Below are 27,866 nucleotides of genomic sequence, written 5' to 3'. Positions count from 1 at the left end.
TAAAAGAGTTATAATCTGGATTATCTAAGTGAGAGCCGTGGAACCACATAGGTCCTTTAAACAAGAGGGAGGAGGAAGAGTTAGTGTGAGAGCAATGTGATGTGAGAAGGATTTTACCAGCCAGTGCTGGTTTCAAAGAAGGAAGAAGGAGCTGTGAGCTGAGGAATGTGTGCACCCTAGAAGCTGGAAAAGGCAGGGTAAACAAATTGTCTCCTAGGGCCTCCAGAAGGAATGCAGTTCTTCCAACACCTTATTTTAGCACAGTGAGACCCTTTTCAGATTTCTGACTTTCAGATCTGTAAGATCTGTTTTAAGTCCATTAGGTTTGTGATAATTTGTTATAGCAACAAAATAAAACAAATACAGAGTAGATGAACTCCACTTACCTGGATAGATTAATTACAGATTTTTTTTTTTTTTTTTTGGTATTTGCTGTGATGTGACTTTTCACTTCCTTATTTTAACTATGAGTAATATTTTTGAATGTACCCTAATATATTTATCTCCCCTTTTGTCTTCCAAGGTCTGATATTACAAACATGTTGCAATAAACTCCTGTACATGCTTCTTTGGGTTTTTACATGAGTATTTCTTGGATATAGAATTACTGAGATGTATAAAATGCCATTTTCAACAGAAATAGATATTGCAAATTGCTATCCAAAGTGGCTGGACCAATTATAGTCTCATGAACGCTGTAAAAGTTAGAATGTCTTCACATTTATAACAAAACTAGTTATTATAGACTAATTGAGCTGATTGTATGGGTTTTATATTGTAAGTTATTGTATGTGGCATTATATAAAAACATTCAACTAACTTCTGATATGTAGCAATGTTTTTGAAGGTTTCACTTGGAACTCTGCAGTGGCTTGTTATTGCTTCCAGAATGAGATGTAAGAGACTCAACGTAGTATATACACCTGGCCTGTTTTACCAGCGTCAACTCTCCCACACTTTGCCTTCTCCTTTGTAGTTCAGTTATACTAAGCAACTTGTACCTCTGTGCATATGCAATGCTGATGCTTGATTTTAAGATCGTCTTTATCCCTCTCTTCTATCTGGAGATCTGTAATTTCCACTACTCCCGGTTAATCTCTTCTCCTAGTCTAAAAAGTCACTTTACAACTTTCTTTTGACATTCCTTTTGGTTCTCATCACAATGTATCATCATGTTAAAACAATTTTAAACATATACCATACATGCACATGATTGAAATATCCAATTTATTACAAGGTATAAAGTGAAAATCCCCCTCTCATCATTGCTTCTCCACTGCTCAATGTCCTTCCTTTTGAAGGTAAGAATTATTAAGTTCTTTAAACTTCTAAAAATATTTTATGTCCATTTACAAACCAATATATACATACATACATGTGTTTGTGCACACACACAAGTCGTTTTCATCTCTCTTGCCTATTTCTTTCTAAACATGGTCTAAGTCTCTTTCTGTGAACAAGATCTTTGAGAAAAGTTCTAGACAATATGAGGTAGCTGGTTATGGGAATGTGGGAACGTACTGGAAAAAGCAAAATGAAACATTAAATGCAGAGGCTTCCAGGCGAGAGCATATCTGACATGTTCCAGAACAGCAAGGAGGTCAGTAGTAGAGTAAATGAAAACAATAAAAGGTAAGGCCCAAGCATTGATAGATTTCACTTTTATTAATAGAAATATTAACTGTGGGGATATTGCAAAGCATTGAACTTTTTCTATAATCTAGTCTTTTCTATTTTAATAAAATCATGTTACACATTTTCTTATTAGTTATGCCAAAATATTTTTTGTATTCCTACCTTTGTGTGTGTGTGCATGTTTAAAATTTTATTTTATTTAATTTTTTTGAGATGGGGTCTCACTCCATCGTGCAGGCTGGAGTGCACTGGCATGATCATGGCTTACTGTAACCTTGACCTCCAGGGCTCAAGCAATCCTCTCAGTTCAGTCTCCTGAGCTGCTGGGACTACAGGCATGCACCATCATGCTCAGCTAAATTTTGTATTTTTTGTAGAGATGGGGTTTCTCCATGTTGCCCAGGCTGGCCTTGAACTCCTGGACTCAAGTGATCCTCTCACCTCAGCCTCCCAAAGTGCTGGTATTATAGGCATGAGCCACTGCACAAGGCTTTATGTGTGTTTTGTTATGTGTTTTATATTTTTGATTTTCCTGTGTGTTTATGTGTAGTTCTCCTATTTAGGAAAGGTTGCCTCCATTTTAAAAAGTTGTTTAATAAATGTATCTTTTTTTTAAAGAAGAAAAAAAGAGATGATACAGTTAGCATATTCCCACTTCCTTTCCCCTCTACTCTTCAATTTCAGTCAATTTAAGTCTTGTTTAAAATTATCCTTGTAGAGTTAAATGCTGCTATTCTTATTGATATGGTTCGGCTGTGTCCCCACCCAAATCTCGTCCTTAATTGTAGCTTTCATAATCCCCACATGTTGTGGGAGGGACCTGGAGGGAGATAATTGAATCGTGGGAGTGGCTTCCCCCATACTGTTCTTGTGGTAGTGAACAAGTCTCACGAGATCTGATGGTTTTATAAGGGGTTTCTCCTTTCACTTGCCTCTTGTCTGCTGCCATGTAAGTCATGCCTTTCACCTTCTGCCATGATTGTGAGGCCTCCCCAGCCACCTGGAACTGTGAGTTCATTAAACCTCTTTTTGTTTATAAATTACTTAGTCTCGGATATGTTTTTAGCAGCAGCATAAAATGAAATAATAAGCTTGTATTATTGGATATATCAGCTTTAAATGATATCCTTTGACTCCCAGTTATTTACCATTCAATGTTCTCTCCCTGTACTGTCGCTGTGGTTTCCTCATACTCATTGTTGGAGGCTGAACTTGTCCTCTATTAATTTTCCAGAAAAACCCACAGGAATAATTTTACTCAATTTTCATATATTTAATACCATTTGTGTATAGTCTTTATAGCTGAAGAATCATTTGATTTGATATAATTTCCTTGGCATATATTTTCTTTAAGTTAATTTTGAATGTTTGTCAACAATCACAGATTTGAATGTTCTTGTGGATTTTCTTACCATTCATATTTTATGTTTCTGGCTGTTAAAGAAATTCTGTACTTTTAAGTTGATACATCTTGGTATCCACTTTAGATATCTAGCATGGACTTTTCCACATGTATATTTAAGTATACTTTTATTTCGGAAAAAAATGTGACTCTCTATTTTTACCCAGAAAGGTTGCTTCCTTCTTTGAAGTCACTGCTTAGGTATATGCTGGATTTCCCTTTGATGGTCTTCTGTATCATTTTTCTCTCTCATTCATTTTTATACTATCTTCCATTTCTTTTTAAAATTTTGCTTTTTTTCCTATTCAGAGTTTTGTTTTTTCACTCTTGTATGCCTTCCAGTTGCATCTTTACTGCTGCATTGATTTTACATTTTGTCTACCTCTTTCTTGAAATCAGCTTTTATTTCATCTCCTTCACTTTCTTACCATTCATTTTCTTAGAACTTTGAATTCTTCCTTTTAATGTTATTGCAAAGAGGCAATAGTTTTAGCTTTTCAAATTCATGGTAAAATGTTTGCTCATAATTTTCACTGAGTGCAAGGATTTTTCATCAATACATTTACTGCTCTTTGGATTTTGCATAATTTTAGGTCTCAACTTCTACATGTTTTTGACATTCTACTGTTTTATTTAAGATTGACACATGTCATCTTTGTATTTTGTCTATGCAGTTGATTTTTAAATTAATATGACTAATTTTCTTTTTAGATTAATTTTTTGGCTGTAGTCTGCTAATATCTTGCCTTATCAATATAATTCCAGTCCCCTATTTGATAAGCATATTTTCTATATCTATGTTGAGGGTGTTTATGAATATGTTATCTAGAATAAGACTGAAGGCAGAATTTTGTGACCCTTCGCTTGATCTCTCTGTCTTAAGCTGATGTTGACAACTCCGTGTCCACTAAGGTTTAATTGTCCTTTTATCCACCTCAGTCTCTTCAACTCTTCCAGTAGTACTCCATCCTGTTGATAGTTCAGTTAGCTCTTTCATTAGAAAAGCCTGTCTTTTAACTACAGTTGACTGCAGTTAACTTTGACTCTGAAATCGTTGGTGAATATTAGAGGGCAAAAGTGTAAATCCTGGACTGATTCTTGCCAAATATTGAAGTCACCATCATTATCATCTTATTATTCTTCCTTTTAATAAATTTCATTTTCTGATTATTTACCATCTGTCTTGCAATGGTGCAAACGATTTTATATGACATACTTTATTTATAGAGACTATGACCCTCCACTCACACTTAGGAAAACTGGCATGCAGAAAGCGTTTTACTCAACGTTACACAGCCAGTAATTAGTGGGGCCAGAGTTCACACTAAGGCAATTTGACACTAGCTTAGTCTCTTTAAACCACTGTCTGTACTGGCTTTGTTTATTAATTCTCTAATGTTGGTGCTGCCCCCTAATTTTTCTGGAACTTCATTCCTATTCTCCCAAATTATGAAGCTGAAACAGATGATCTCAAGGATTTTTATCATCTATAGTGTTTTATGATTCTGGGAAAGAGATTTCTTTATTTTTTACTGTATTTTATATAAAACATGTTTGATTTGTTTTTTTTTCCTGTGGGGCAGTCATGAATTCACTTCCAACTTTACTCTTGGAATGACGCAGCCTTTCCCACTTCTCAAGGTGCTATATATGAGTTGTGTTGACAGGCTGCCAGGTGAATATGCAATTTGTGACAATTAGGCTTTCCTTTAAAACAGAAGCTCCCATCTTAAGTGCCTTAATATTCCTTGGAACATGTGCCCTTGAGACCTCCTTGTTTAAGAGGAAATCTATCTCAGTGGAGAATATGCTAACCTTCTCTCAGTTTTACTTAAATCCTTTATCCTCCTGTGTGCTAAATTTAGGAGGCAAGTCCAGACAGCTAGTTATACCTAAAAACAAGTTCAAGGCCATTGTATAATCCCAGCCAGTCCTCCTTGTACAACTGGTCCAAGAGTCACAAGTGACAGGCAGTCCTAAATTACTCCTATTTGGGCTGATTCTCTGTTGTTATAGATTTCTAAGCCTCTAGCTTGCTGCTTAGCCACCCCAGCTCTTGCTACCGTGGCAGATGCCTCCTTGGTGTGTCATTGTCAGATCCACTTCAAATCAAACATGCAAAGTATTTGGTCTCATTTAACCCTGCTCTTTTCCCCAAAGAGCTACGCAGAAAGTGATTTCTGTGAAGAAAAAGACTGACTCATGTTCTGTGCCGTATAGTTCTGTACTTCTTGGAAATTTACAAGTGGGTGAGATGATGATTAAAATCAAATTCAGACTGGGTTTTTAAAAGTATTTTACATTCTGGATGGTGTCCTCTTCACTATGCTTTCTGCCTCTTTTTTTTCCAGTCTTTAAATTAGCCAGTTTCTTTAGAAAAATAGTACACTAACAGTTTTAGATTAGGCACTGGGTTCTGGAAGACGTGGCAACTATCCGTGTGTCTGACCCAGAAGAATCTCCTCTATAGCTACTCTAATGCTGTATTACCTTCTCCTTCTTTTATTACCACTGTTTCTTATCTTAAATCTTCCAAGAAAATCTAGGAACATATTTTTTATTCACAGTCCTATAGTTGATACCTCATTACAGAGAAGAACCCACTTCGCTGGAATGAGTTCTGAGTTCCAGCCCAAATTTACCTCTATGGTCTTGAACAACTCACTCAACCATTTGAATTTTTTTTAATATACCTCCCATGTCAATGATTTGGGATTTTAAAAATCTCTGCCAACTTTAAATTGCTGTGATTTTACTCATTATAAAGAAATGACATCTTAATCTTGGTGGTACAATAATCTGAATAATGAAAACCTTAGTTTTTAAGTAACTGCCTAACATTCAGAATTCTTTCCAAAATGTAGTAATTCTGGATAGACAGCTAATTTCCCAGTATTGATTTAAAGAGCTCCTTTATGTGGGAAATAGAAAGAATAGAATACAATATTGTATTTTAAATTTTTATTTTAAAACTATAAATGATTTTATTGTCTTTTGTAGATAGATTTTTGGGCGAGAGTCTTAGGTGGGCTGTATTATTTGCAAGAACAGTCCAAGGCTTTTGCACATAAAAGTGTTGATTCCTTACCTAAGTAAAAGCTGTCTAAACTTTTCTATTAAAAAGACTCAAGGACTACATCACTTTTCTGCTAGTTGACCAGAAATGCACAAAAAGCTACTTTTGTATAATGAAACAGTATACATACATAGACTCTGGGAAAAAAGAAAGAGAGGAAAAAAAAAAGAAAAAAGAAAGAAAAAAAAGACTAAAAAAGTTCCAAATGTGAAGTTTTCCTGTGCCACTGTCTCATCACACGTGTAACTCCTTGTCTGGTATTTTATCTGTGGGTATAACTCATTCTGCTTTGTAACCTAGTCCTCCTGGTTCTGTGCTCAGGCTGCAGCCTTCCCTTTTGTTACAAAATGTTCACCTTAAGTATCTTGTCCTTAGATGTGAGCAAGAAGGGCTCCTTTTCCAGCTGCTGGGCTTTAGAGGGCCCTGTTCTAGTCTCCATCTAGCTGAAACCAGAAGAGCATAAGACCAAGGGAATGTCCTCATCTGGTGACAGCACCTTGCCTTCCAGACCACACTTAGTACCTGGTCATTGTCTACATGACCCCGAATCATTTTCCAGGGCTTATCCAAGCCTACTTCTTGAGTTCTTGCACCTGAAGGCACTAGCCTCCACTTCGCTCACCCTCATGCCAAAAGGGCTATTAAGGGTCTCCTTTTAAAGAGAGTGCAATGAAGCAGGGGTCTTATCATGAAGCCATAGCTGGGGTAGACAAGGGCCTGGAGACGGCTCTCCCTGTACTACCATATTCTAGCAGGAAAGTCTACAGTGTGCAATAACAGTAAATTCAAGTATAACTTGCCCAGTTACGTAAATGCATACTTGTATGTCAGAGAATAGAGCTTATTTTAATTAAGAGTTGTATAGCTTCATTTATAACTTTTAAACATTTAGACATAAAGTGCATGGACTTCCAGTTGTACTCTTGACTAGAGTCTTACAAATGTTTTTGCCTTGCAGCACCAAAGTTGGAAAAAGGCAGAAGCCTAGCTGGATCTATTTCTACACCACTCAAAGTCTGTTAGGGTTAATGCCCCTTGAGAGAAGGGCTTACAATTTTTCTTTCATTCTGCTTTGAATCAGAGCCTTAAGGTTCAATTCAGTGCTTACTTTGACAACCTCCAGGGCTATATCTATTCGCTGACTGTTTTTGTTGAGTAAACTGTAGTTTGTTTTTATATGTAAAGAGGAATACAATTGATAGTTATTCAAGATTAACAAACTAGGTACTATTCTAAGCACTTTATATACTAAGCTTCCTTCTTCCCCTCCACCCCCCGCCCCACACACTCATTGTCTCTATTGCACAGAGGAAGTAACTGAAGCTTAAGAGAAATTAAAAAGAAATTAGCTAAATAACCCAAGGCTCTTTGACTTTCAACACTGTTTGTCATTCCACTAATGTTGTAATTGCCACGAAAGAGCCTTTTTAAACTGAAACCTTGTCACTAATTCTTCTACTTTTCAGAGACAGCACCATAAATCTTCATTACAACTTCAACTTGGTTGAAGGCTCAAACCAGTCATACCTTGGTTTAGTCCCCTGAATGGTGGCTGATGACTGGTGATGATGACTATGGGAACATCCACATGGCTGATATAGACAGTATACATGGTAGAAAGAATTTAAGCTTTGGTATGAAAATAGGAGCAGGTGTCAGCAAGTGAAATATTCAGACAGTGTCATTACTCAGTGTGTTAGACCATTCTTGCATTGCTATAAAGAAATACCTGAGACTACGTAATTTATAAAGAAGAGAGGTTCAATTGTGTGAGGAATGGAGTTGTTCTTCAAAGTTTCTCAAAACCATAAAGAATTTGTCATTTCTTTACTCTATGCATATCTGTATATGTTCCAATGCAGCTGCTCTGACTTGCCCTGGCATGCCTGGACAGGGTTAAGTGAGCCCCAGACCATAGTGCATGCCATGCCTTATTTGGAAACCCTCCTGACCTTCTCATGAATAGTTTCCTCTTTTCTTTGTCCTCTTTCCCCTTTGCCTATTTAGAAAAGTTTCAAGCTGTTAGCCAATTGGGTCAAGCTTAGAATGTGAGGTCTTGTTCTGGCCAGTGGAAATTGGACACAGCCATAGGACCATTGCGTCAGGTTACAAAGATTATAAATGTCCCTGTCTCCTTTGTTTGTGTGTGCTCTCATGGCAAGATTGCTAGCGAGTGGCATGGTTTCTTCAGAAAGTGAACTAGCCTTTCTGAGAGATCCTTTGTTTCAGTGTTGATTTTGCGACATCGAGCACCTATTTCCAACAAATTGGCTCACAGAATCTCAGGTATTTAGGACTATATAGGAAGCACGGTAACAACATCTCCTTGGCCTCTGGGGGGGCCTTCAGGAGGCTTACAATCATGGTAAAAGGTGAAGGAGGAGTAGGCATGTCACATGGTGAAAGAAGGAGCAAGACAGAGAGAGAGAGAGAGAGAAGTGCCACACAGTTCTAAACAAACAGATCTTGTGAGAATTCACTCACTTTCACAAGGTCAGGACCGTGGGAATGTTACTAAACCCTTCATGAGAAATTGACCCTCATGATTCAATCACTTCCCACCATGCCCCACCTCCAACACTGAGGATTACAATTCAATATGCAATTTAGAAGGGACATGTATTCAAACTATATCACTCAAGTTCATGTTAGGCTTTGATTTTGGCAGAGGGGTATTGACAGGAAGCTAGGCCCAAAAGCAAGGCCGGCTCAGTTTACAGTGAGGCTATCAGACTCAGCCTGATGCCCTGCAGGGAGACTGAAGTGCTCGTGGAGGAAGGACTCATAAATGGCCTGCATGAAGAGACAAACAGCAAGAGAGGATGCATCTTGGAAGGCACCCTGGCACTCACAGGTAGTGCTAGAATCTGTTCATTCACCAGAGGGAAACCCTTTATAGGAAGCCTGTCTCAATCAGGACCTGATTGGGGTTGAGGTTTAAGGCAGTTTACCTGATGTTGAAAGGCACTAGAGACTTCAAGAATGGGCAAACTTACCTTTTCCTATGTGTAATCTATAAATGTCTTCAACGTAAGTCAATAAGATTTTATTGAGCATCCACCAATAAGGAACCATTTAAACATTGTGAAGGACAGTGTTAAAAAATATATAATGGGCTGGGTGAGGTGGCTCACACCTGTAATCCCAGCACTTTGGGAGGCTGAGGCGACCAGATTGCTTGAGCTCCGGAGTTTGAGAACAGTCTGGGCAACATAGTGAAACCCTGTCTCTCCTAAAAATACAAAAATTAGCTGGGCACTGTGGCACACGCCTGTAATCCCAAGCATCTGCAGGTTCTTGAGTCCTTGAGTCCTCTATATACATAAAATGGCTACTGTTTTCCAGGCCATCACTACCTGTTATAGTGGAGAGAGAAACCTACTCAGGCAACTCTAATGAATTATACAGTGTGAACAATGCTATGCTAAGGTACCTGCAATGAAAGAAAAGGGAGGAGGAGATTAACTTCTCTGGGGTGGGTGGTGGGAGTTGCTACCAATTTGTTAAAGCTCACTTTGTTCAGATACTATTTATTTTGTCCTTAGGGACCACCTACTGATTTTTCTAGGAAGAAAACATTAATTATGTCACATATCCTTTTCTTCAGATAGAGAAATGATCAATTAACTCGTCAATTTTTCTTGTATGAATCAAACCAGCATGCCCCCTCCCCCTCAAGAGCAGAGAGCTTATTCATCGTTATGTTTCTTTTTTTTTAGACAGGTAATTTTAACCATGAGTCAGTGGTTTTCTAGACTAAGGAAAGACTCATTTTCTTGACATTATAAACCCAATTACAAATCCTATTAACTTTTTATATTTTGTTTTCCGGTTCCGGTATGAGACAGACAGACTTCTAGACAATGGGATTCCTGGGTAATTATTGTATTTATATGATTTTTTGGTCAGAGGACAAATATTAAGGTGGAAGATATCAGAGAAATGTAAAGTTATTCATGGAAAAGTGTGCACTGGTTTTTTTCCTGGAACATCAACTTCCTGAAGTTTTTTCAGTAAGCTGGTTAGAAAGCAGCTTATTGAGAAATGATACGGTGACTGTCATTTGCAAGCTGTCTACATCTATCAGGTAAAGTGATTAAACCGGAATCCATCATTCAGCATAATTAATCAGCAAGACACAACGGCCCATGCTTGCATGTTGATTAATCTGTAGTTCAGGTATATACATCTCAGGCTTCAAGTTCATAGGAGAAATATATCCATCAGTGTTGCCACATGCGTTGCTGTGCTCTATTGCAATTATAAAATGAGTGGTATATATATATATTTTTTTTAAGAAGGGTGGTAAAGGGCTTTTTCCTAATCAGCTGCAAGTGAGGTCAGAGTTCTTCAAAGTCTGCTAAATGGAAAACAAAAATTCAGTAAAATGGATGTCTTTTTTTTTTTTTTTTTTTAATTTTAGGTTTTTTTCTTGAAGTGATGCCAAATAATTCCTCACTTCTTAAATAGATTTCTGAGCTTACAAGACTTAAAAATTTTTAATATACTTATTGGGCACTTAGCATGCCCTAAATTACACAGCAATGATTCCACAAGGTCCTTGCTCCCAGGAAGCCTGTGATTTGGGGTGCAAAGGCCAATAGTGTTAAAAAGGGCAACTGCTATCACCTTGGACTTCACCAGCATCGATCTGAGGTTTACTGTTTTGTAAGAAGATAGATGTCTCTATAAAATTAGTTAACACAGCGTCTTAATAATGGTTTAGACACCTGAAATACATTTAAATTTCTCTGTAAACTCTTAAATTTTATTTTGTAAAACTCAAATGCATTTTGATAGCAGAAGAGACCACAGTGGTTACCTGGTTGAATTCAGTCATTTCACAAATGAGCAAAGCTCAGAGAGGATTAACTCACTCAAGCTCACCCAGTTGGTGGTTATCAACATCCAAATGCAAATTTATGGTTCACTTATCCAGTCTTCTGCTCCGCTCTGCCATGCTACCTTTATTGAACCTTTTTAAAAGGTAGAGAGTAAAATGATTTGATATAGCTTCAGGATACATTTTTTTAAATAGAGTTTTTTACACATACTCTTTTTAGCATTTAATTTTTTTCTTATTATAATGATGATTTTAGCAATTCAGATGACATAGAAGTGTGATCCTTCCATAGTCTTCCTACATGCATAATAACATTTACAAAGACACATATACATACACAGGGATATGGTTTGCAAAATAAGCGATTATGATAAACTGAGTAAGTTTGAGGATATAATGGACAGCATGGTGATTATAGTTATACTGTATAGTCATACTGTAATGTATACTTGAAATTTAAGATAGTAGAACTTAAATATTCTCACCGTAAAACAAAAGGCAACTATGTGAGGTGATGGAGGTGTTAACTAATTTGACTATGGTCACTCTTCCATAATATATACATATATCAAAGCATCAGAATATATCTTTGTATATATTCAAAGATACCTTGAATATATACAATTTTATTTCCCCATTATACCTCCATAGAGCAAGCAAAAAGTGACTATGCTTTATGTATTGTTTAGTTTATAAGCATTTCTGTAAAGATTCCACTTCTGATTCTTTTTGTTTAGTTTATAAGCATTTCTGTAAAGATTCCATTTCTGATTCTTTAAGTACCACTTTAATGACAATTTCCTACAGGATGGGTCTGAGTTTCCACTTTCCCAGTGACTATTACACTGATCTGTCAGTCTTACGTTAAGCAAAAAGAAATTTCTTTCTCTTGGCTACTATAATAACTGCTGTGTAATGATTTTGAGTGATTTCTCCAGACTTACCCCTAATATTCTCAGAAATCGAGCTCTTGAAGAAGGTAGATACTAGAGGGAGAAAGATGGCAGAAGAGTGGGTATGCTGGTATTGCTGGTAAGTGCCGATACTTATGACAAATTTACAGTGTTTTTGTTAAACAACTTAGAATGTGCATATTTAGTATTCATCATTTTGAATACTTCTTAGGTAATGGGTATTGGTGGTAGAAAACCCTTAGGCATGAGACCTGGCATTAGCCACATCCAAAAATGTGTAAGTGACTATGGCTGAATCCAGAAATGAGAAATGGCTTTGATTAGAACATGAAGTCAGAGGCTTCAAACACTTTGTCTCTTCAGTCCAGAATTTTCAGTTCTACCTTCGATAACTAACAACTAGGTAAGGCTGAAAAGGAGTTGATATTGTGGACGAGAGTTAAAATGGATTATGTTGTTTGGGCTCCTCTCGTTGTTGCTAAAATTAATGAAGTTTAACTGTAGAAGTGTTTCAGGAAGTCCGACCACTTTAAATAAGAGCTTTTGCTGAGTGAAAGATATTTGTGATGAAATGTAGTTTCCTCTTAAATTTTGCCTTCCTAAGCCTGATGAAGTCATTCCCAAAAAGTTGTCTACTTTTTGATTAGTTTCTCTTTGATAAATTAGGCTACAATGTCTTATAGCGCCTGAAAAATTACAAAATCTATATAATGGATTTATAAAAAAAAGGACAGAATGTAAAGAAACCCATACACAATAAAAATGCACTTAATGTTTTTTTTTTTCTTCTTGAAAATTTATTTGTATTCTTACAAAAAGTTAACCTAGTATATCCTCTCCTCTTTTCTGCTAAGCATCTCAATCCAATAAACAAAATATCTCATGTTATGATATCACCAAATTTCTGACCTCATAAACTCGCACCGCACTGTCTGGACTAGTAAAATTATATTTTTCATTTACATATTTTTAAAATAGCCAAGTATCTTAATAAATAATTTTAGAAAAAATTGAGATATCAAGAATTATTAGTAGCATTATACCTTAATAACCTGCTAAACCAACAGGAGGATACCCCCCAAAATTTTTATTTGAGTAGCACGCGACTAATTTAGACACTTTTTTTACATTTTAATTCACTTGCACATATCACATTATTTACGATAATTAGGAATAAAACAATGGGGTCCATTACTTACTGTGCCAAATGGCACACTGTATTTTGCTATAAAATTAAAAAATTACGATTGATAGTTCATAATCAAAGGGTTAACAGTTTTTTAACAGAAATTGTCAACCTCAATTCTGTGGTAACATAATCCAGAAAATCTGCCTGGTTACACAAATTGAAGAAATAATGTAGCATTAAATGCTTTTTCAACATGGGAGTAGAAGACATCATAAGGCATTATTTTTCCTTTGGGTCCTTGGATGTTGGTGAGAAAAAAAAAAAACTTGCTATCATAAAATGGCTTCTGTAAGCAAGCAAAGTGTTATCTGAGGGAATAGTTAAAATTATAAGGTTCACCTGCCAAAATGAACTCTAGTATAACTTCTTAATCTGTTCTGGAATTGGCAAAACTTTATTAGACTTTTCTGTAATTGGAGGTAACTATAGTTGATCGTTGAATGGTATGGAGGTTAAGGGATGTGACCCTTCCCCACCACGCAGTTGAAAATCCACATGTAACTTTTGACTCCTCCAAAACCTAACTACTAATAGTCTATTGTTGACTGGAGTCCTTTTAAATTTTTTTTTAATTTTTGTTTTGTGGGTAAACAGTAGGTGTATATCTTTATGAGGTTCCTGAGATATTTTGATACAGACATGCAATGCATAGTAACCACATCGGGTTAAATGAGATATCCATCACTGCGAGCATTTATCCTTAGTGTTACAAACAATGCAACTATATTTTTACTTTTTAAAAATGTATAATTAAATTATTATTGATTTTAGTCACCCTGTTGTACTGTCAAATACTAGATCTCTTTCATTCTTTCTATTTTTTGTACTAATTAACATTTCCCACTTCCTTCCCACTCCCCCTACTTCCCTTCCCAGCCTCTGAAAATAATTATTCTACCCTCTATCTGCATTAGTTCAATTGTTCCAATTTTTAGCTTTCATAAATAAGTGACAACATTTGAATTTTGTCTTTCTATGCCTGGCTTATTTCACTTAATATAATGATGTCCAGTTCCATCCATGTTGTTGCAAATCACAGGATCTAATTCTTTTTTATGGTTGAATAGTACTCCGTATATATACCACATTTTCTTTATCCATTCATCTGTTGACGGACACTTAGATTGCTTCCAAGTCTTAGCTAATGCGAATTGTACTGCAATAAACATTGGAGTGCAGATATTTTCTTAATAAACGGATTTCCTTTCTTTGGGGTATACAGCTAAGAGTAAGAGTGCTGGATTGTATGGTAGCTCCATTTTTAACTTTTTGAGGACTCTCCAAGCTGTTGTTCATAGTGCTTGTACTATTTACATTCCCACCAATGGTGTACAAGAGTTCCCTTTTCTCCCCATCTTTACCAGCATTTGTTATTGCCTGTATTTTGGATAAAAGCCATTTTAACTGGGGTAAGATATTATCTCATTGAGTTTTGATTTGCAATTCTCTGGTGGTTAATGCTGTTAAGCACCTTTTCATATACCTGTTTGCATTTGTATGTCTTCTTTTGAGAAATGTCTATTCAGATCTTTTGCCCTTTTACAAAAATCAAGTTATTAGATTTTTTTTTCTATTAAGTTGTTTGAGCCCCTTTTATATTCTAGTTATTAATCCCTTTTTAGATGGATAGTTTACAAATATTTTCTCCCATTCTGTGGGTTGTCTTTTCACTTTCTTGATTGTTTCCTTATTGTGCAGAAGCGTTTTAACTTGATATGATCCTGTTTGTCTATTTTTGCTTTGCTTGCCTATACTTGTGGGGTATTACTCAACAATCTTTGACCAGATTAATGCCCTAGAGAGTTTCTTCAAAGTTTTCTTTTCGTAGTTTTATATATTTCAGGTCTTAGATTCAAGCTTTAAAACATTTTGATTTGACTTTTGTATATGGCAAGAGTTAAGGGTCTAATTTCACTCTTCTGCATATGAATATCCAGTATTCCTAGCACCATTTATTGAAGAGACTGTCCTTTCCCCAATGTATGGTTGTGGCACCTTTGTCAAAAGTGGGTTCACTGTAAATGTATGGATTTGTTTCTGGTTTGTCTGTTCTTTTCCATTGGTCTATGTGTCTGCTTTTATGCCAGTAACATGCTGTTTTGTTTGCCATACCTCTGTAGTATAATTTGAAATCAGGTAATGTGACTCCTCCAGTTTTATTCTTTTTGCTTGGGATAGCTTTGGCTATTCTGTGTGTGTGTGTGTGTCTATGTGTGTGTGGTTCCACATAAATTTTATGATATATTTTTCTGTATCTATGAGGAATGTCATTGGTATTTTAATAGGGATCGCACTGAATCTGTAGATAGCTTTGAGTGATATGGACATTTTAACTATATTGATTCTTCCAATCCATGAACATGTAATATCTTTCATTTTTTGTGTGTCCTCTTAAATTTATTTCATAAATGTGTTATAGTTCTCATTGTAGAGATATTTCACGTCTTCAGTTAATTCCTATTTAGTTTTACCTGTGGCTATTATAGAAGAGCTTACTTTTTTCTTTTTCAAGTTGTTTACTGTTGACATATAGAGTTGTTATTGATTTTGTGTGTTAATTTTGTATCTTGCAACTTTACTGAATTTGTTTATAAGTTCTATAATTATTTGATGGAGACCATAGGTTTTTACAAATATAAAATTATATCATCTGCAAACAAGGATAATTTGACTTCTCTCCAATTTTGATGTCTTTTACATCTTTCTGTTGTCTGATTGCTGTAGACAGGACTTCCAGTACTGTACTGAATAATTATGGTGAAAGTGGGCATGCTTATCATGCTCCAGCTTTTAGAGGAGAGGCTTTAAGTGTTTACCCATTCAGTATGATACTAGTTGTAGGTCTGTCATATATGCCTTTTATTATGTTGAGGTATATACATTATATATTCAGTGTTTTGAGGGTTTTTATTATGAGGAAATGCTGAATTTTATCAAATGCTTTTTCAGTGTTAATTAAAATGTTCATATGGCTTTCCTTCTTCATTCTGTTGATGTGACATATCACATTGATTAATTTGTGTATGTTGAACCATCTTTGCATCCCAGGGATAAATCCCACTTGGTCATGATGAATGATCTTTGTAATATATTGTTGAATTCAATTTGCTAGTATTTCATTGAAGATTTTTGCATCAATGTTCATCAGGAATTTTTGTCTATATTTTTTATGTGTCTTTGTCTGGTATCAGGGTATTACTGGCCTCACAGAATAAGTCTGTAAGTCTCCCGTTCTCCTCTATTTTTCATAAACCTTTGAGGATTAGCATTCGTTATTTAAATGATAGGTAGAATTCAGCAGCGAAGCCATTGGATCCCAGCCTTTTCTTTTCTAAGAAACTTTTTATGACAGCTTCTATCTTGTTACTTGTTACTGGTCTCTTTGGGTTTTTGATTTCTTCATAGTTCAATTGTGTTAGGCTGAATTAATATGTGTCCACTAATTTATCCATTTCTTCTAGGTTTCCAGTTTATTGGCATATAGTTGCTCATAGTAGCCCCAAATAATCCTTTGAATTTCTGTGGTATCAGTTTTAATGTTTCCTTTTACATCTGTGATTTTATTTACTTAGGTCTTCTCTTTTTTTCTTAGTCTAGCTAAAAGTTTGTCAATTTTGTTTATCCTTTCGAAAAAACCAACTTTTCATTTCATTGATTTTTTGATATTGTTTTATTCATTTCAATTTCATTTATTTATGCTCTGGTGTTTATTCTTTTCTTCTCCTAATTTGGGGTTTGGTTTGCTCATGCTTTTCTAGTCTTTTAAGATGTATTGTTAGGTTATTTGAAGTCTTTCTTCTTAATTGATGTATGGTGCTTATGGCTATAAAATTCTTAGTTCCACTTTTGCTGTATCCCGTAGGTTTGGGTATTTTGTGTTTTCATTATCATTTGTTTCAAGAAATTTTTCAGTTTTCTTAATTTCTTTATTGACTTACTTGTCATTCATGAGTGTACTGTTTAATTTCTATGTCTCTGTATAGTTTCCAAAATTTCTCTTGTTACAGATTTCTAGTTTTGTTCTATTGTGGTCCAATAAGATACCTAATATCATTTTTTAAATGTTTTAAAAGTTGTTTTGTGTCCTAACATATGATCTATTCTTGAGAATGATTTAGGAGCTGAGCAGAAAAATGTGTATTCTGCAGCCCTTGGATAAAATGTTCTGTAAATGTCTATTAAGTCAATTTCTTATATAGTGCAGATTAAGTCCAAGGTTTCTTTGTTGATTTTCTGTCTTGATAATCTTTCTAATTCTGCAAATGAGGAGTAGAATTCTCCAGCTCCTACCGTATTGTAGTCTCTTTCTTTAGCTCTAGTGATATTTGCTTGATATATGTGTGTGCTCCAGTTTATGGTGCATACATATTTACAATTGCTATAGCCTCTTGCTAAATTTACCCTTTAATCATTACATAATGATCTGATAAGATGAACAGCCAATTAACACATATTTTGTCTGATTGATTATTATATACTGTATTCCTACAATAAATTAAGCTAGAGAAAATATTAAGAAAATAAAGAGAAAATATATTTATTATTAAGTAAGTGGAAGTAGATCATCGTAAAGGTCTTCATTCTAGTCTTTTTCAAGTTGAGTGCGCTGAGGAGGAGACAGATGGGGTTGGTCTTGCTCTCTCAGGGGTGGCAGAGGCAAAAGAAAATCTTCATATAAGTGGAACCACCACACAGTTCAAACCTGTGTAGTTCAAGGCTCAATTGTATCCTGAAAAGTAATTTATGACTTTTGTTGTGTGAACACGTTTGTCTATTAATGTCTAATGTTACTTTGAAGAGTCTGTTTACCATATATAGACATATATACATTTGAAGTTCAATAAAACTTTGAGGAAGGAAGACAGAAAAACCTGGATTCTAGTTTTATGGAACATAGGGTTTTAGGTGAATTTTAAATAAGTGAATGCCATTTTAACAAATTTTAATAAGTGAATGTATTTTAATAAATAGGCCAAGTTACAGATAGGCTTATGTAGTTGTGATAAAGGTCAAGAGTAGAATAATTATTAAATGTACGCCTTTTTGTTGTTATTGTTTTATTGCACTGACTAGAGCATCTAATAGGATATTGAATGGAAAATGTGTTATTGTACATCCTTACATCTTCTTGATCATTCACAAAAATATTCAGTATTTCGCAGTTAACTATGGTTGTCAGCTGTAGGTTTCACATAAATGCCCTTTATCAGATTGGAGAAGTTTCCAGTTACTACTGGTTTGCTGAGAACCTTTATGTAAATCAGTGTTTAATGTTGTCAATTTTTTCCTGCATAGTGATACATTCATATGATAGTTTTTCTTTATTCTATCAACATGATGAATTTTACTGATTTTCAGATTGAAATGAAATTTTTTCTGGGTATACACACTACTTGGTTACGATGTTTTATTACTTGTGTACGTTGCTGCATTTTTATTTGCTAATATTATGGGAAATAACTTTATTTATATTTTCATGAGGAATATTGCTCTGTGCTTCTCTATACTTGTATTGTCATTGTCAGGTCTTGACATCATAAAATGAGTTGGAAAGTATTTTATTCTCCATCTTCTGAAAAATGTTATGTAGGATTAGTATTACTCCTTTCTTAAATATTTGAGTTCACCAGTAAAGCCATCGGGGTGTAAAGTTTTGTCTGTGGGGAGGTTTTAGTCACAAATTTAATTTCTGTGACTCCTTTAAGGCTATCAAAGTTTTCTATTTTTTCTTCAATACAATTTTGCAGTTTACATCTACCAAGGAATTTTTGTATCTAAATTTTCTAATTTACTTTTATAAAGTTGTTTATAATGCTCTCTTATTTAGTTAATGTCTGGATGATCTCTGGTTATGTTCATTCCTGATACTGATAATTTTTATCCTCTCTCTCTGTACACACACACACACACACACACACACACACACACTCTTGTGTGTGTGGCCATGTCTTTTTTATTAGCCCAGCTAGAAGTATATCAACATCATTGATTTTTTTCAAAGAAGCAAGTTTTGATTTCATTGACTTTCTCTGCTTTTATAAGTTGTCTATCAATAATGTTTGCTCTTATCTTAACTTCCTTTATTGTATTGTAATTTGCTCTAGTTTTTCTAGTTTCTAAAGGGAGAAATTTTGATTATTGATTGAGATCATTCTTCTTTTCTAATATATAAATTGAAAACCACAAATTTCCCTTGAATAATTACTTTAGCTGCATTCCACAAATTTTGACATGTTGGCTTTTGTAGACAGTTGTATTTAAATGTAATTTTGACAATAATTTTTACAAAATTAAGATGTATAATTTATACATATACATATACCAATAACTCAATAAAGGTACTGGGAAACCCTGTCAACTCCAAGAATTTCTTCATGACCATTCGTCCCTTTTTAGTCCTTACATTTTGCTTTTCTTCCCAATATCCATGCAAACTTCTTTCTTACACTGTAGATTACTTTGCATAATCTAGAGTTCTATATAAATTAAATCATATAGTATATAACCTTTTAAATTTAGCTACTTTCACTGAGCACATTTGTTTGGATATGCTTCCATGTTGTAGCATATCTCAATTACTCATTCTATTTTCTTTAATTATGAGTACTAGTCCACTATATAGAACAAGGACTTACCCACCTTTTAATGAAAACTTCTTGTAGTTTTTTATTATTACAAATTAAGCTTCTGTGGACATTTTTGTATATTATAAGTTTATATGTATAGGAAAAAACATAGTATATGTAGTGTACAGGACTATCCACAGTATCAGGCATCCACTGGAGGTCTTGGAACATATCCCACATGGATAAAGGGGAGGAGAGATGTGAAAATAGGAACACATTTCTTAGAAATCTCCTACTCTAAATACAGACTCTGTACCAGAGTATACCTGTTTCTTTCCACTCTTCTATTCCTCCAGGCAAGTATTTTCTGCATTATGTTCAGAATTTATAGATGTTACCTAAAGATAGTTCACTACAGTAGAATCATATCAGCCACAACTGGACACAGAAGTCTTTTGTGCTTGCTTTCTATATTTTTTCTGACCTTTCTCTCAATTTTAAACTCTCAATTTTTAGCCATTGTTTCATTTATTGTGCCTGCCTCTAACAACCTCACTGGCACCTCAGTGTGTTACTACACTCTGATATTAGCTTGGAAACCAAAACTTCTGATGTAGTAGAATTTGGTCTGAATTAAGAGTACATGGCCTCTGAGATATTCTTATATCCACAAAGATTATGAACTTTAATTACATATTTTGACTGCTTGCAAAATTTATTTAATCACTTCCGGGTTTTTGTTTTAGCTGTATTTTAAAAATTACAAGTTCCCATATGAAATTTGAAAAAGCAAAGTGTTTTGCTTATATGTGTACACAATCTCATTTACATCTTCAGGCACACTTTAAAAAATTTGAGCCATATTACCCGGAATCGTTCAGCTTCTTAAGTGGAACATGCAAAAACCCCGTCAAATTATTTATATTAATTGTCAAAAGAACATAATGATTTATGCATATTGAGGAGGCTGAATATGTAGGATGAAAACTAAAATTAATTTTCAACCTTTGATAACCCAGGGTGGGTTTTTGAGTAAAGACTTATTACTAAACTTGCAACAATTTTTTTTAATAAAATGCAGCATTTGCTATTTTTTGTATATGAAAAAGCTGTTCATAGGAAACCCTTGTAAGTGAAAAGGCTTAATAAGTTTTATGGCTGTGAGTTATTTTCATTAATACTTGAGTATATAACATAACATATACTAGAAGTGCTGAGTCTATTTGTTGAGCCAATACACACATGGCTTTAAAAGAGTTTCTTTAGTTTCTCAGTTTTTCTGTTCTTATTTGATTTCAAAATGTTGTGTAGTTTTTTTCAACTGAGCTAAATTTGAAGTTTACAGGTTTTACCAATACCTTATGTACTTTTGAACTTTGCCTTCTGATTCTAAGAAATGCATGTCCTTTCTGTTCCATTGGATAAGAATACGTTGTTCGATAAGTGTTTTGACTTCAATTTTATCTAAACAACCAATCCACATGTGCTGTGGTTTGGATATGGTTTGTTTAGCCCTGTCACGTCTAATGTTGAAATTTGAGATGCTTGGATTGTGGGGATGAATCTTTTTTAAATGGCTTGGCAACATTCTCTCAGAAGTCAGTGAGTTCTTATTAGTTTCCTGTGAGAACTGGTTGTGGAAAGAGCCTGGCACCTCTTTCTCTCTCTCTTGCTGTCTCTCTCCAGACGTGTGATCTCCACATATGCTGGCTCCCATTTACCTTCCACCGTGAGTGGAAACAGCCTGAAGCCCTCAACAGAAGCAGGTGCTGGCACCATGCTCTTGTTCAGCCTGCAGAACTGTGAGCTAAATAAGGCTTTTCTCTTTACAAATTGCCCAGAACCAAGTATTTCTTTATAGCAACACAAACAGACTAAGACAATATAGGTAGATGAAGTTAGCATCTCCATTCGACTACACGTATCTTTATATTTCTCAAGATAGTTGTTTTCTACTGTGCCATATCACGCTAAATTCTACAGGTGGAGAAACAGAATCTTCACTTTTCCCTCTTTGGATTCCCAGTTGCTAGTGGGAAATGATTCAAATAAGATTTTTTTTTTTTCTGATCTGAAAAATAACTGCCCTCTGAAGACCAAACTGAAGAAATATATTTGGAATATGAAAATAAATGCAGGCAATGTTGACTAAATTTGACGGAGCCTCTTTCACATGTTTGGACATAACATTGTTATTAAAGAAATAACTAGCAGATCTAGAAAAAATATATTTGGCTAAAGGGAGTGAAAAACCATCTTTTAATCCTTAAATGGATTAGAAATATTATAGTAGAAGAATTGTTGTAGGGTAAGTTAAAATTATTTAAGTAATAGAAATAAGTGATGCTGACTTGAAGAAAATGTATAGTATCAGGAAAATCTCCAAATGACAGGCTCCAGTGGAAAATAATTGGGAGTTTTGGGAAAATAATTTCAAGAAGCATAGTCTCATCTTCTTGAAATAAACTGCTCAATAGAGCTGAGATCTTGATTTCTTTTTTTTTTGTCATTACAATAATTAGGATATGCTAAGTTATGACTGTGGATATTTACTCAGGGAACAGTGTGTTGACCCTCACATCAGGCTTTGGTTTATAGCCTCAACCTATGTGAGTTCTGGCAAAGCTGTTTAATTATCATAAGCTATAGTCACTAGCAACAGATGCCAAAAATCAGACTTGTGACTTACAAAGGAGCAATACTTGCAGGTCATGTCAAGTCTTTTAAGCCATTCATTTACTTTATTTTATTTTAGGAGGGCTATTTTTGATAGATGCTAAACAACATGAAAGCATGCCTTAGATATTTAACATTACAGTTGCTTAAGACATCCCTAGAAGAAGACAGGCACTCAAAGGCTGAGTGAAGAGAGAAATTTTGGGAAACAACTGAAACATAGTCATCAAAATGTGAAGATGCACTGACTTTCTGTTCAATCTAGAAATATAATAGGAAAAGAGGGAAAATGATGACCAATACAAAAACAGAAATTTGCCTTCTTTCCATGGAATTAGCAAGGATTGAAAAAAATCAGTCAAGCTGTAATTTCTGATGGCAAAAGTCCCGGAAATGTGGAAGGTAGCAATCTTAGCTGACTGTAGCACACGCAGCCAAGAGCCTTGGCTGGTGGCAAAAAAAAAAAAAAAAAAAAAAAAAAAAAAAAAAAAAGAAAAAATGCAGGAAGGTAATTCACTAAAGAGTTGTTTTAACTGCTTTCAGGATTCCTGATAGCCTCTGTGTGAGGAAAAGGAGGGAACCATATACACTGATGAGGACACATTCATTGTGGACCATCAATAAGGCGAAAATTCACGCATTTTCATGGGATTCTATGTTAGGAAATAGCACACATATTCAGGTTCCTCTTGCAGGGGAGGATTCTATAGATATCCAGTGTACACATATAATGTCTTTTATATATATGTGTGTGTATAGATTTAGGTTATGCTAAAATTGTTAATATTACTGTATAAGATAGCTTCTCCCCACATTTTAAAAACTCTATGTTTCTAGAAAAGGGAGACATATATATATACAAGTCATCCATCAAGAATTGTGAAAGAATACCTGGAAGTCATACCTGCAAGAATTCTTGAAAGAGTGTACAGATTATGACACTGCCTACATACATATTTTGTACCTGAAAGGCAAGTATAATATTCCGAGATTTGAGTGCCATTTAAGAAATGAAAACTTAGAAAAGAAAAAAAAAAGAAGAAAGGAGTTTGGAATTGGCAGAAGATCATGCTTAAATGTTGACCTAGCCACAGTCAGACACTCTGAATATTTTCAGAGGACAAGGCAGGTACAATGGTGATTTTAAATGGGTATCAAAATTCCAAGTTGTCTCCCCTGAGCACCATGGAAGGTGGGCAGCACATAGACAAAGGAAGCAGGTCCCACTGAATCATGAGCAGAGGTAATTACAGCAGGCAGTGAGGAGGGGATTTCTTTTCATGTGTGTTGGTTCCCAGGGTCTGGACCAGGCTACTAGCAAGTATGACATCTCTAGAAACAAGCTCATGGTGACTAGAACTTTGATATAGAGAAAAAATGAAAGTCTAGGGGTACCATTGTCTTCTGTTGGAGGTTGTTTAACGCTAAGTTATTAACTAACACAATTTCACATCTCAGAGTATCTGAAAACTAGAGCAAGGCCAAAAGGTCCAGCTACACAGAACTTGATGCAGAAGTAAAAGTGGAGGCAGGGGAATTAGGTAGACCTTGGCAGAAAGAAGTATGTGTTCACATTATATGGTAAGCAAAATACTTCTCCCTCTCTCTCTCTCTCTCTATATATATATATATATACACACACACATACACACACACACATACACGGATTAAAGAGCTTATGTTCCTATATTCAAAATGTCATTGAACTCTGATGCAAATATAATCTATATATACCCGAATTACCTTTTTCTAATCATACTTCATCTACATAATTACCACCACTGTTTACTATTTTTTGTTTGTTTGTTTTTCTCCACTTACAGGTTTGTGTTTTTTGTTGGTTCATTTATTGCTTTTTAGAAAAAGGTGTCAGTTGCTGTCTGTAGAGGCAGGGACAGAAGGTGTCCTTGGAGGAGGTCTTTTTTGTCCTAGAAAGGTCGCGTAGCCCTTTTATAGTAATTATTTCTGTGTGGAGTGACTACACATCTATTGCCCTAGGAAATGGGTTATTAGGACCTTACATATTTCATTCTTAGCTTTAATTTTTTTCTTTGTTATTGATGCAATTATTAATGGCTTGTCCCTGAAGCTCCTAAGGCTTTCATAATAGAATACTGAATATACCACAAGATGAAATTGTACCTATGTGCTTGTGGCTTTTTGTCACTGAAAAAAAAACATAAAATTTAAAACATTACTGTTTTAGATCTCTACATGCTAAGGAAATTCAACATATGGAAGTTAATTCTCTTGTTAAATACATTTTTTAATGTCTACATGGTAGGCAGAACTCTAAGAATGACCCCCAAACATTCCTTCCCCTGTATAATCTCTATCATTTTGAGCGTGGGTGGAACCTGTGAAAATGATGGGATAGCACTCTCAGAATTATGTTACAGTACGTGGCAAAAGGGTAATAGCTACACTTGTCTAATCTAATCATGTGAGCCTTATTAAGATGGAAGAGCTTTTGATGCTCAAGCTGGTGATAGAGACAGAAGGCAGAGAGAGTCAAAGCATGAGAAGAATTTGAGGTGCCATAGCTGGCTTCTGAATAGCAAGGGCCAGATGACAGCTTCTAGAAGTTCAGAGTGGCCCCCTGCTGACAACCAGCAAGGAAATGATGACCTGTGTGGCCTACAAATACAAAGAACTGAATTCTGACAACAAATTCCGACAACAGTGTGAATTAGCTTGGAAGTAGAGATTCATCCTCAGACCCCAGAGCTCAGCCTGGCTGACACCTTGCTTTGGGCCTGTGATACCATAAGCAGAGAACCTAGTCAAATGCACCTGGACTTCTGACCCACGGAAAGTGTATGATAATAAATGGGTGTTTTTTAAGCTGCTAAATATGTGGTCATTTGTTATTCAGTGATAGAAAACCAATAGAATATACCATAAACTCTGTGTGAAGTGTTGAAACATGAGATGAATAGAACACTATCACTTCTTTTGAGATGTTTACAGCATAGTGAACAAGAAAAATGCATAAACACCAAATATAATTATAATGTATTAAATTCAGTGATAGGAGTTGTTTATAAAATGCTGTGGGTACCCATAGCATTTTATATGCGGTAGTGAATTCTGCCTAGCGAAATCAGAAGAGACCTTTCAGAGACTATGAGTGTTGAATCTTCTAATGAAAAATAATATATAACAGAGACACATAATATTGCGGAGCAAAAGAGACAAATTCTTAATGCATGAATATTCACAACTCTAGAAACTGATTGAAGGTACAAAGAAGGGCAACTTCAATTTTATAGGAAATTAACTGATATAAGGGTGAATGTACCTTAGTGTTTGGAGAAATAGTTCTATCTCACAATATTTATTTTATTATGTGACAGAGAGAGTTCCTCCAGCTTATTCTGACTGAGCAACACTGATCATCAATGAGTAACTTAATTGAATTTCTGCAATGTATTGAATAGCTTCACTAGCTCAGAAAAGTAAGTTAAAGCTTTGCAAATTGCTGTATCAGGTAGGATTAGATTCATCTGGTAGTGCCTGCAAACCCCAAATAACAGTGACTGTAATAAGATGGCATTTTCTTCTCTGTCTTGTAAAGGTCTTGAGATTTGCACCTGGATGGGAGTGATTATGGTGGCTGCACAGTGTCAGGGACATGAGCTTTTGTGTCTCTGAAGCATGTATAGTTTGTATTCCCATGGGGATCTCATGATCTAATGGTCTGTTAGAATTCAAGGATTTACATCTATATTCCATCCAGAAGTAAGGAGTAAGGATGCTTATGCTAACCATACCCTTACATCCCAGCAAGGTTACTACCCAGAAGTTGCCAATATCACTTTTATTTATATATCACCCATCAGACCTTAGTCACATGGTCACATCTATCTTCAAGAAGGCTGGAAAGTGTAGTAATATTTAAGATGGGCCATGTATTCTACTAGAAGTTATAGATTATATTACTGAACATTATGAACGTTATGTACCTTGGATAGGAATCAACTAGAAGTAAGTACTCATATATTTCCGTTAAGTTTTAAATTTGTTCACTTTGAGAAGAGCTGAGTTATATTTTCACATCAGTGGTATTTTAAAATGCTGTTTAAAAATACCATTTCCTGAAGTTTTTAACTTCAGGTAGTAAAAGGTCACTTAACAATGAATTGGAAGAAAGTATAGACGTACTAAGAACCACATTTATATAGAAAGTAAATTATAGTTATTTATTTTCAAAAAAAGAGCATAAAATATACTATTTCCAAGGATACAGTGTTATTCCCTCACCTTTAAGCCCTAGACATTCAGAAAACTAGTTTAAAGTTTGAAAGTGCATTATTCACATTCTACTTAGAATGTGTGTTATAGAAGTTGATGGACAAAAGTTTTAAAACAGTTCATACAGCTCACAAAAAATTTCTGAACTTAGTAAATCTAACTTCACAGTAGATGACAGAGACTATTTCATGGGGACTTGAGTAAATACAATATTGAGTAAATACAAACAGATTTGTTTTTAGTTAAGTTTTTCTATTTAGAAATTGAAAGTAGATTTATAAGGGTAAATATCTTTGGATAGTTACTTGAATGAATGTTAGCAAAAGTTTCTCCAGAAAAGAATGGTGGAAGTGAAATATTCAATAATAGCCTTGAGAAATAACAGCTCAGAAACACAAGAAACATGAAAATGAGCAGCATAGCAATCACTGCAGGGAGAAGAACAGATTTGGAGCACCTCAAAAAGCTCCCATACCCAGAGACCGGTTGCTATTTGACATAGTTGGCAGAATCCTGGATTTGTCTTTATTTGCAGAGTTTGTCTTTATTTGACCTGATTCAGAGCTCACATAATGAGCAAACCCCTAGTTCCAAGACATTTGGAAAAATCCATTAGTGGCAATTATGTAACACATCAGTTGCCTGAAGTGGCTATAACAATTGGGACAGACAAGAGGCTGACCAAAAATTTTAAAATGAAAACCTGGAAAATGAGATGTCCATAGGAGGCTTTGGAGAGCTCCAGTTATACCCCTAGGCCACACACATGTGCAGGGATGTGTGCATGCCTAGGGAAGATCTTAGAAGAACCTGATATGTCACTTTTGGTTAACCTTGAGGGATTTCAAAGCAACTCATGAAGTCTAACGTAGAGTTATAAACTGCTGGAAAATTGAAGATATGCCCTAATGTTCAATAGCGCAAAGGGTAAAAGACTTATTAGTAACATTATTTAAAACAATCTCTCTTCAATCATTATGACTTATTAGTAACATTATTTAAAACAATCTATCTTCAATTATTGTCTAACCACTTGTTTTTATACCAAAAACTTCACTGATTACATACTACTTGAAAGACTTTTCAAAATTAATACAAGAAAGTCACTAAACAAACAAAGAGCAGCAAACATCAACAACAAGAAACACTGGGAGGAGATAGAACATGATGCCTAGAATTTTCACATTATATTATTCAACATTTTCAGTTTGTTCGTTTGTTTATTTATTTATTTATTTATTTATTTATTTTTAGATGGAATTTCACTTTTGTTGCCCAGGCTGGAGTGCAATGGTGAAATCTTGGCTCACT

The sequence above is a fragment of the Macaca nemestrina genome, chromosome 7 (assembly GCF_043159975.1).
Source record: "Macaca nemestrina isolate mMacNem1 chromosome 7, mMacNem.hap1, whole genome shotgun sequence".
Lineage (NCBI taxonomy): Eukaryota > Metazoa > Chordata > Mammalia > Primates > Cercopithecidae > Macaca > Macaca nemestrina.
The sequence above is the reverse complement of the archived record's forward strand: the minus strand, read 5'-3'. Positions refer to the sequence as shown.